This window comes from Styela clava, chromosome 8, assembly GCF_964204865.1.
Source record: "Styela clava chromosome 8, kaStyClav1.hap1.2, whole genome shotgun sequence".
NCBI lineage: Eukaryota > Metazoa > Chordata > Ascidiacea > Stolidobranchia > Styelidae > Styela > Styela clava.
The window spans coordinates 836552-846301 of record NC_135257.1 but is presented as its reverse complement, the minus strand read 5'-3'; positions in this window follow the sequence as shown (position 1 = coordinate 846301).

Here is a 9750-nt window from a genome sequence, read left to right as displayed (position 1 = left end):
GTTTTTCTCTCTCTTGTTACGTAGTGAAGGAAGGCATGACGCGTTGCCATTTACTAACCTATTATCAACTTATCTGGCATGGCCAATGTAAATTATTAACGTAGTTAAGGGGGAAGAACTGAGTAGGGCCGTTTGACGCCAACACACCTGGTTTTAACTTCTCCCACAACTTAACCGTAGATAAGGGATAGAATTGCGTTGAGACCGATTGACGCCAACACACCTGGTTTCAACTTCTCTCGCATCTATCTAGCATGGCCATGGCCAATGTACATAACAACCGTAGATAGGGGGAAGAATTGTGTTAAGACCGATGGACGCTAACACGCCCGGTTTCAACTTCTTCGGGTGAAATGACTAATGAACGCAGGAGATCAATCTATCAAACATGGTCTATCAAACATTTGTATCCATTTTACTTTTATTTATTATTTACTTGTTCCAGTTTTCCGTTACTTGGTATATATGTTCCGTTTCTATTTTATAGTCACGCGTTTAAATAGTGGGAATTCCCCACCAAGTGTGGATTAGCAATGCTTATCCATTCTTTATTGTTAATATCAACACTTGATATATGAACATGGAATATCATACTGTTTTTGGCTGTTTTATTTCAGACTTGGGGTATAAACAGGAAAATATCCATAACCTTTCAACACGACGATCTTGTGAAATTTAACGAAGAGCTTTCGCGACGAATTGGAACCAAATAAGCGAAAAGAGCGATTGATCACTCGCGCCAATACCTCGCCGTGATAATAAATGTCGCGCTTATCAAATAGCAATATAACGACAAAAGAGAGATTGCGTAATGAACCAATGCAACTTCGTCTTCTCGGCATCGGTAAAGCGATTGAGATGGCAGAGAAACAACAAAACGACGGATTCCTCGCGGACCGCTAAAAATTTAACTGCTATCAAATATGAGCCAGTGTATTAATTCTGTGCGAGATCCATTTTCTATTACAAAATCTTGATGTTCTGTTAACGGTTTTATCGTTATATATCAGTCTGGACTTGGCCTTGCTCATGATGTTTTTCACAATTCCTCTCAATATTTTGGCCATATATGATTAACTGTCTTACCAAATGCGGCAACTTATTTTGATTTATCGTCTTGAATACCGACCAAATTTGTGTCAATCTTGGCCGATAGGATCGCCGACTTGAGTTAGCAAATAAATGTCGTGAGTGTAAAATAAATGTCACAAAATGCATTGTTTTGCGATATAACTTTGTATTTTCGGAGAAGGCATATCATATAAGTTCGGTATTTAAATTATACGCAAATAAATAATATTTGATCTAAATTTATCGCAAATAATGTTATAAACATTCAGTCCGCGAAATGATTAATTGTAAAATGAAGCATGGTAATCGGAATATCGTCAATAAGTCGACATCAATAATTATTATTATAAAATGCTAACAAGGCAGTAATGTCGGATAATGCAGAAGACGCTGCAAAAACAAGTCTTCGTCGCGAGGAAATCGCAAGTATAATCAAACGAGAGAACACGCTCGTCGTTGGTTAATAAATTAGAAACCCGTAATTTTTATTCAGTACTATGGTGGTTTTAAAAAACTATCGTTTTCATAAATATCCGTATACCAGTGTCGGTAATGATAAAATAAAATTGATCGCATAAAAATGGGACGGTTAATTTGCGAAGGTGATAAAGAAAAACCAAAGCTAACACAAAAGATAAAAATCAGAATAAAATTAATTTGAATTCACTCCTTGATATTTGTCTTTAACATCTGACGACGGCGTGTAGTACTGCCAAGAATATGGAAACCCAACTTCAGTGTCCCATTCGGAAAAGAAGTGGATTCAATTGGTTGTTATGATTGGTTTAAATGCGTGGAAAAATATCGCAATTACGGGGTCATTACGTAATTGATTTTGCCGTAATTACGGAATTGATTTTTGTCAATTACGTGCAAGCCTAATGTCCATAGAATATCTAGGCGATTAGCTGTTTTTCTTGGCAAACAAACAAAGTTAAAAAAAAAACTCGAAAAGTAATTTCGGTTGTGGCTTCTTGTGTTAAAAATTGGTTGCAATTTAGAAAGTTTCCATTTGAATTTTTTTTAATCTTGGGCATTTGCCAATGATGCTCAGTCATAAAATTAACTTAGTTCTGTCACCAGTTACCGACCCAAGATCTTCAATATTCAGACACCTCGGCTTCTTTACACTGATATCCCAAACCGAACGCCTGAAAATCTAGTTATGAAAAACTTGTCTGATTTTTCAGCCCAGATAACTCTTGTTATTGGACACGTTTAGTGGCCATAACGATCGTTTTAAAATTTTGTTGTTATTGTTATTTTCTTTCGTCATTATCATTAAAAAAATCGCTTTTCTCTTCGAATACTGGACCAATTGCTTTGGAATTTTCAGTGGTTCAATATTGATTTTTTTGCCAGAAGGCTATTACTTTCATTTATTCCTGAATTTTCTATGAATCTTATGAGATCTAATATTTCATCCAAAATTGCGCTGTATTAATTTTTAATTATGGGAACACGGTTTTTAATCCGCCAAGCGTGACGGCTGACTGTAAAAATTCTTGCGACTAAAAAACCAGAAACTTTTTGAGGGTACGGTACCGGTACGGTAACGTCAGGGTAAACCCCTGCTTCGCTCTAGTCCACGTGTCCATATATTTGAGCGTTGCTCTCTTGTGTGTTTATTATGATTATTATCATAAGTTTCCCTGAAGATACCACCTTCCCATATCTCGTATCACAGATAAGTAGATAACGGTCCTTAGTCGCAGCTTCAATATGAATCCTTCTCTTTTCCCATGAAATACATTGAATCAGGCACAGTGGGCCTCTGTAAATGATTAATATTGGATTACTTAATACATCCAAATACTCCAACTTGGAAAAATTTATCAGCGCGTGGTCAGGAAAAGAAAATGAAACTAGAACGTCATATTTCAAGAAAAAATAGACTACTGATCTCCTCAATTACTAAACACTACAACCAAAGATGAGCAATAAATCACAACCTGCCAAAAATAACAGTAAACGGAACTTCCTATAAAATAGAAAGAAAGAGATGTTATTGGATTTCGGATGAAATATCATATGAATAAAAAACTGAAAAAGACCTATATAAAAAAATGACATCAATTCAGACACTATAGTACTGAAGTACAGAATGAAAGTACAGAATGCTTATATATGCAAAATTCCAAATTTGAATTGTGTATCATTTGAATGTGAAAATTGGTTGAGGGTTGAGGAAATTCAGTCAATAGCATTACACTGGGGAAGAGAATGGCTACCAACCCGGTCTATTCTGCCAAGTTGAAATCCTGAGATGTCTTTAAAAAGAAATCAGATGATCAAATATGAAGACCATGATTTCATCTACGGCATGAACATGCCACGGCACTAGAAGAAGAATACCAGTATCAGCATAGGCTACTATATGATGCGGATACACGTAGAAAGAATAAAGAAAGGATTAAGCATGATGAATACAGAATGACAAAAAAAACGTCCATACTGTTAATTGTAATATTTAGATTGGAAACGCAAAGGATATGCCTAAAAGAAAGAAAGATAATGACTTAATGAGTATAGTGGATTTCAGGTTTTCATGAAGTTGGCTATCGAAAAAATACGGAAGATGCTCAGCCGTTTTGCAGCATGATTAAGTGAAATAAGAACTTTTTTTGAAATGAAAAACGTTAAGCATCCTGAGCTAACTAATCCTGACTGTTTTATTATCGGGGCCATGAGTGAACATCTAAACCAGCTCAATGTGAAAATGCAAGGCATTGGAAATACAATCCTATTTCTTCAACAAACTCCTAGATCTTGGAATAGGTCGTCTGTTACATTTTGAAGGACTGAAAAACTTTAAAGGAGTATTCGCAGCAAGTAATCCCACTCAATATTTTGATCTCCAGCAGCCAGTTTGCTCCACATCTAAACCCTTTGCAGTCGGTCAAAGCGCGCTTCGCAGAATTTCACGAGCGCACTCTTTAAATTCATCACAATCCAAATGAGAGTGCTGTGAACGACGTCCTGAGTTACATTCCTGGTGTCTGCATCAGAAATGTTTAATTAGAAGGTGCTGACCTGAAGGTTTCAGACGTATGGGTAAACGTAAAAGTTCAAGTCACAAATTGAAAATTTGGAAACGTTGTACGACAACGAGCAGAGCTCGCGATCACCCACGAATGGACAATGTCGAATTTGTTCTTAATGCGGAGGCCATGCATAAAAAAATCATAGATTCCCTGATTTATCATTCAAACTTTGCGGGTTTGCGTATGCAGTCCACACAAGGAGGAATGTTTGCTTTTACAGTAAAGGTACCGCAGCGATGGTCAAATGTTTGTCTCCAATTGCATACAATGGTATGGATGGAAGAAAGACAGGGTTGATGGAAACTTTTTGCAAAAAAATGAGTTAACAGAATTTATCACTTACACCAAAAACGTGGAAATCAATCCTCAAGTTTGTAGAGCATCATATTATTAGGAATAAGAACAAGAACGTGCAAGTCAACAAGATAAGGCAGTAACGAAATTGAACACTAAATTTGCGTTCTCTAGATTGATTTTGCAGGAGCCTCTAAACATGCAATCAAGATGGATTTCGCAGTCTGCCATTGGGCAAAGAAGCAGGTTACATTGGTGTGCTGGTTTGAAGACGAATGTAAATCAGCGGTTGTTATATCTGATGACTTAGTCATACGAAAGGCCATAGTCAATTCAAGAATGGTTTTATGGCAGCTGTACTACCTCATCTTGAGAATCTTTACTAAAAGAAAATAAGCTGAAACTACTTTGCCGCATCACATGGCAAGGACCAGTCAATACTGTCGGTGATACCATCAAGAGAATGGCGACAGAAAAAATCCGCCAGAGAAAGCCAATTGTCACAAATGCCGAAGAATTGCTCGACACAGTTTACAGGGCTGATTGCATTGAAGCAATGCTCATAACTAAAAGTGAGGTTGAAACTTACAATTGATATAAATCTTTTACGACTACAATTAGGAATGCAGTATTTATTCCAGAAATTCCCTCGATTCATTTTATGGGAAATAACAATGAGGGAGCGCTTTGTGTAACAAAGTACAACATATAGAACAATATTTTCCAAAATTAGAGTTAGAAAACCTCGATCTTGAAAATTTCGGGAAGCAAAGATATATTTTACAACGAAAAGCAATTGAATGAGGATTTGCACAAACAAAAATTAGACAATATTTTAAAACTAAATAAATCCCCTGGCCCGTATAGACTAACCAAAGAATTTTTTAAATTATGCTGGATAAAGTCAAACCCATTTTACTTGATGTATACAACCAATGTATACAGATTGTACGACTAACCAGACATATGAAAGTGGCAATAATCATCTTACTGTATGAAATAGCTGAAAGAAAAACTTTTTAATTTATAAACCAATTTCATTACCTAATTTATTAGATTATAATATGTTTACCAAATTACTGCGCAATCAAATTACCGGTAGGAATGAACTTAATGACTTCGTTTATCTACAATTTAATAACAATTCGAGATGAAATTCTTCACTTAATATTCTATGATTTTCTAACGCCTAGCTCCTATTGTTCCCAATAGACTGAAAAAGGGCTTAAAATAGTGTGGACAGAAAATTTTTGAAGTTTTGAATAAGTCAATATTTAGACAATTTGGATATCTAATGGAAGTAGGGTTGGGACCCCGGGAAAACCCGATCACGAAATTTGGACTGTTTTTTTCAATCCCGATCCCGCAATTATTTCCTAAAAATCCCATGATTTCAAGGCTTTGTTATCCACGTATAGATGTTCTCACAAATAGTAGATTATACCATTTTATTTAATACTTATTTTAAAAAAATCCATCCACGTTTACAGTTCGAGTCGCGGTCTGAAATTACAATCGGAACGATCCGCAGTCTGAAGTTACGACTGGAACAGACCAAAGTCTGACGTTACATTCGGATCAGGACGAAGTCGAGGTACAGTCGAAAAAAGTAGCATTCTGAGGTCACAGTCGGAACAAGTTGCAGCGTGAAGGTAAAATCTGGAGTTGCAGTCAAAACAAGATCGGTTGCAACCATAGTTGATTTATCAAAAAAACTGAAAAGTCGATTTTGAAGTAGTCATTGCTAAAAGGAAGTCTGGAGGAACTTTTTATTTTGCAAAGATACAGAAAAAGCGAAGTGTAATTGTGCCAAACAATTTCAAAAGCGTCTGGGTCGAGTACGAAGGGACTCATAACGTCATGGCCCCTATTACCGCCACCCTTGCAAACTCTGCCTACCCACTTTTAACGCACGGTATCTGAAAAACGAGATGACGCGCACAGTAGTGGAGTTTTTTTTTATATATATTTCTCACCGAAGGCGGTTGCTATATTGAAATAGCCCGGACTCAAAAATTTGGGTGGTAAGGGCGTGTGCTTTTTACGCTCGGCCAAGTTTAACGGGAAAAGGTCGTCTGACGGGTAACGGGTTAGAGCCGTTTGTTATTCGTTGCCGTTCTTGTAGAAAAAGCTTTTGCTGCATTAAACCAAAACATAAGCCGAAAATCGTGCTATATTAACAAATAAAGGGGGTGGCGGTAATTGGAACGTTACTCAGGGAATGAAATATTGAACGAAAATTGAATTGTGTGCAACTAAATTAACTTACAAGGATGGGAAAACCTAGGTACGCAAAGAATCAGCTGGAAGGATATCGAGGAAATGAAGAAGACATTTGAGTCAATAAAAGTCAGCATGATGAGTACAAAAGGTGCGGCAAAAAAATATGGTAATATAAATGAGTTGGGCCTCCGACCAAAATAAGTGAAAAATACGAAAGCGCGCTAATGTTGTACATAGAATATCTGGCTAAGCGAGCATTTCCACTCACTATGCTTGGGCGGTTGATGAAAAGAGTGGAAACGGTCCCAGCCGCAATTGGTGGCAATACTTTAAAAATCGAACAAAAAAAGGTTCGATTTTCGCCTTCGCCGACCGGATATACTGGATAGATCAAGGGTATGCAATACAATAGTAGAAGAAACAACGGGAAGAAATCATAGACAAATTTGATTTTTACTCTAAACCTTGGCAAATCCATGCTCGATCTAAATAAAAAAGCTCAAGAAGTTCTTGTTCCCGCCCGTTCTCGTCATATGCATTTCCTGTGAGACAGCTTCTCGAGAGCATATTACGATACATTGCGCGGTAAATGCCGCAGGATATGCTCTTCCTCCCTTTGTCATTTTTTCAAAAAGTTTCCTTGGCGGAAATTGCGCCAAGAACGGCCCTCATGGCGCTGTTTATGCAAAATCAGATTCCGGATTCATGGTCTGCGAATTGATGCTTAAATGATTTAAGCGATTATTCATCAAAAATATTCTATCGGATAGGAGCCCTGATAATACAATCTTACTTTTATTAGATGGTCATGTGTCCCATCATTCTGAAGAACTCATGACGGCTGCTCAAAAAGAAAATGTAATTTCAATGGAATTAGTGCCCCATACCACACATGTGTGTCAACCTTTGGACGTAGCTGTTTATAAAAGTTTAAAATCCAATATAAACACTTTTCTAAACTCCGGCCAAGCCATTCGTGGTGCATTGTGGATAGCAAAAGAAGAATTCTAAAAATTCCATTCGGAAAAAGCATGTCCATGCACAACATCGTAAAGAGTTTTGAATCATGTGGCTTTTCCCCTTTCAATCATAATGCCATCAACAAGTCTAAGGTATTCCTAGGAACGCCTTGGACTGATCTTGATGTAGATTTGTCTAAAAATTCGTCTTCACAAAAAATAGGAACAGGAAATGAAATTGCCACGCAAACTGAGCTGGATGAAGAAAACGTTTTTTTTTCTGGGCCTCATCAACAACATACAAGCATCACTCTTGGTCTGGTATACCAACAGAGCTAAATGATGTTTTCACACCACCCAAAGAGTTCATTCCCAAAAATAGAAGAAAAAAAAACTCGTGTAAAAACAAACTAACAGCAAATCAGATTTCACACGATCTCGAGTGCCTGCAAAAATAATTTAAAACGAAAGCGGACAATTAAACCCCCTGCTACGGGAAATGCACATGTATCAACTTCTTCCTATCAAAATTAACCGAAGATTGACTGGCATAACAAATGCCACATCTGCGACAGGAATTGGAATGACGTATCTCAACAAGAACAATTATTGTAGCTTGATTGCGAAACTTTCGAATGTCCAAATTGGACATGCCCCAAATGCATGCCAATAAATTTTAACTATTCAGCCAAATTTTAACTATTGTATGCCTTAAAAAATAATTCTGAGTTTCTATGTCACAAGTAAATGCATGCAAATCTGAGGTGCATTTTGATACACATTTTTAACTTTAATAATTTCACGAAAAAAACGATAAATCTAACTATTCTAAAAATAAATTTTTTGAATAATGTGTTCATCCTTAAATCAAGTTGTGTGCCAAATAACTTTTATGTCATAATTGAGCTATGTTTTGTTGTATTTTCGAGTTTACAGTTATTGAGTTGCATTTTAACGTATTATTTTCAATTAAAAAATATGTATTATTTATTACTGAAAATAAGGCATAATAATTTACTTTTTTAACAACATTATTATTAGTTGTTTACCAAAGTTTTTTGGGAGTGAATATAGGTGGCGGTAATATAGGATACACGGTGGCATTCAACGCCACTGTGACTTTTGGTTGAAGTCAACATTGGGGTGCCAGTTAGTCAGTTACCTGCAGTGGATGGTCCTAAATTTAATCGAATTGCAAAAAAAGAGACTACATCGACCGTTCAAAGCTGATGGTTACACGCTGCCCAAATCACACAAACGTGTTTGTAGTGATGGAAAACTTTGAAAACGTCAAGAAATTAGTCAAGAAAAAGTTTTGTGCAGGAGAACGGAATAGTTCTCGTTTTTCCATTTCATTTGATGAGACAATATCCGCAAGAAATCGTCGTGATGAACATCAATTGTCATTTTCAAGGCGTCTTTCATTCGCTGGGATTGATTCGCATCCACGACAGCAGGGGCACACCAATCGACTTAGTCGGGGATTGGCTAAATTTCTTCGGCCTCGACCTTAATACAGATATTGTTTCCACAATCACTGGTGGTGCTAGTTTGATGGTAAAATTGAAAAAAAGAACGAGTCCACTCCATGTGATCTTCTTTGCTCACGCGATTCATTTGGCCGTTTGTGATGTGTTATACAAAAGACAACCGATTGCAGCATGCTCTGATAAACTTGACTGTCACACTAACAGTTCAGAGAAAGATGACAGCGACGCAGAACAACGCGAGGATGTCGGATTATCTCCAACTTCGACACATTGATCAGGAAAGTCAGAAACATTGTGAAAATATTCAAAAGGTCGCCTGTAAAAAATGATAATGCAACTTCAAAGTCTTGGAGACTTTTGGAAAGGAAATGACACTACAGTTCGACTGCAAAACCCGATGGAACAGTTTGCTGTCAATGCTGGAGAGATTCTATCAGCTAAAAAGAGGTAAAAATGGCTCTAGTTCTGCTGGATATCGATTTTGATGTATCTGAGAATGACATGACGAATATCAAGGGACTGTGTGATACTGTAGAAGCACTCTCTAGGGAAGATGTTGACATTCGTTTATGATTTTAAGTTAAAAGTTCAAGAGAGATTTCTTATTTTAGTCCTATATAGGCAAAATTTTCTTCCAGGTGGTCTTTTCTATTAAGTTGCGCTGGCAAG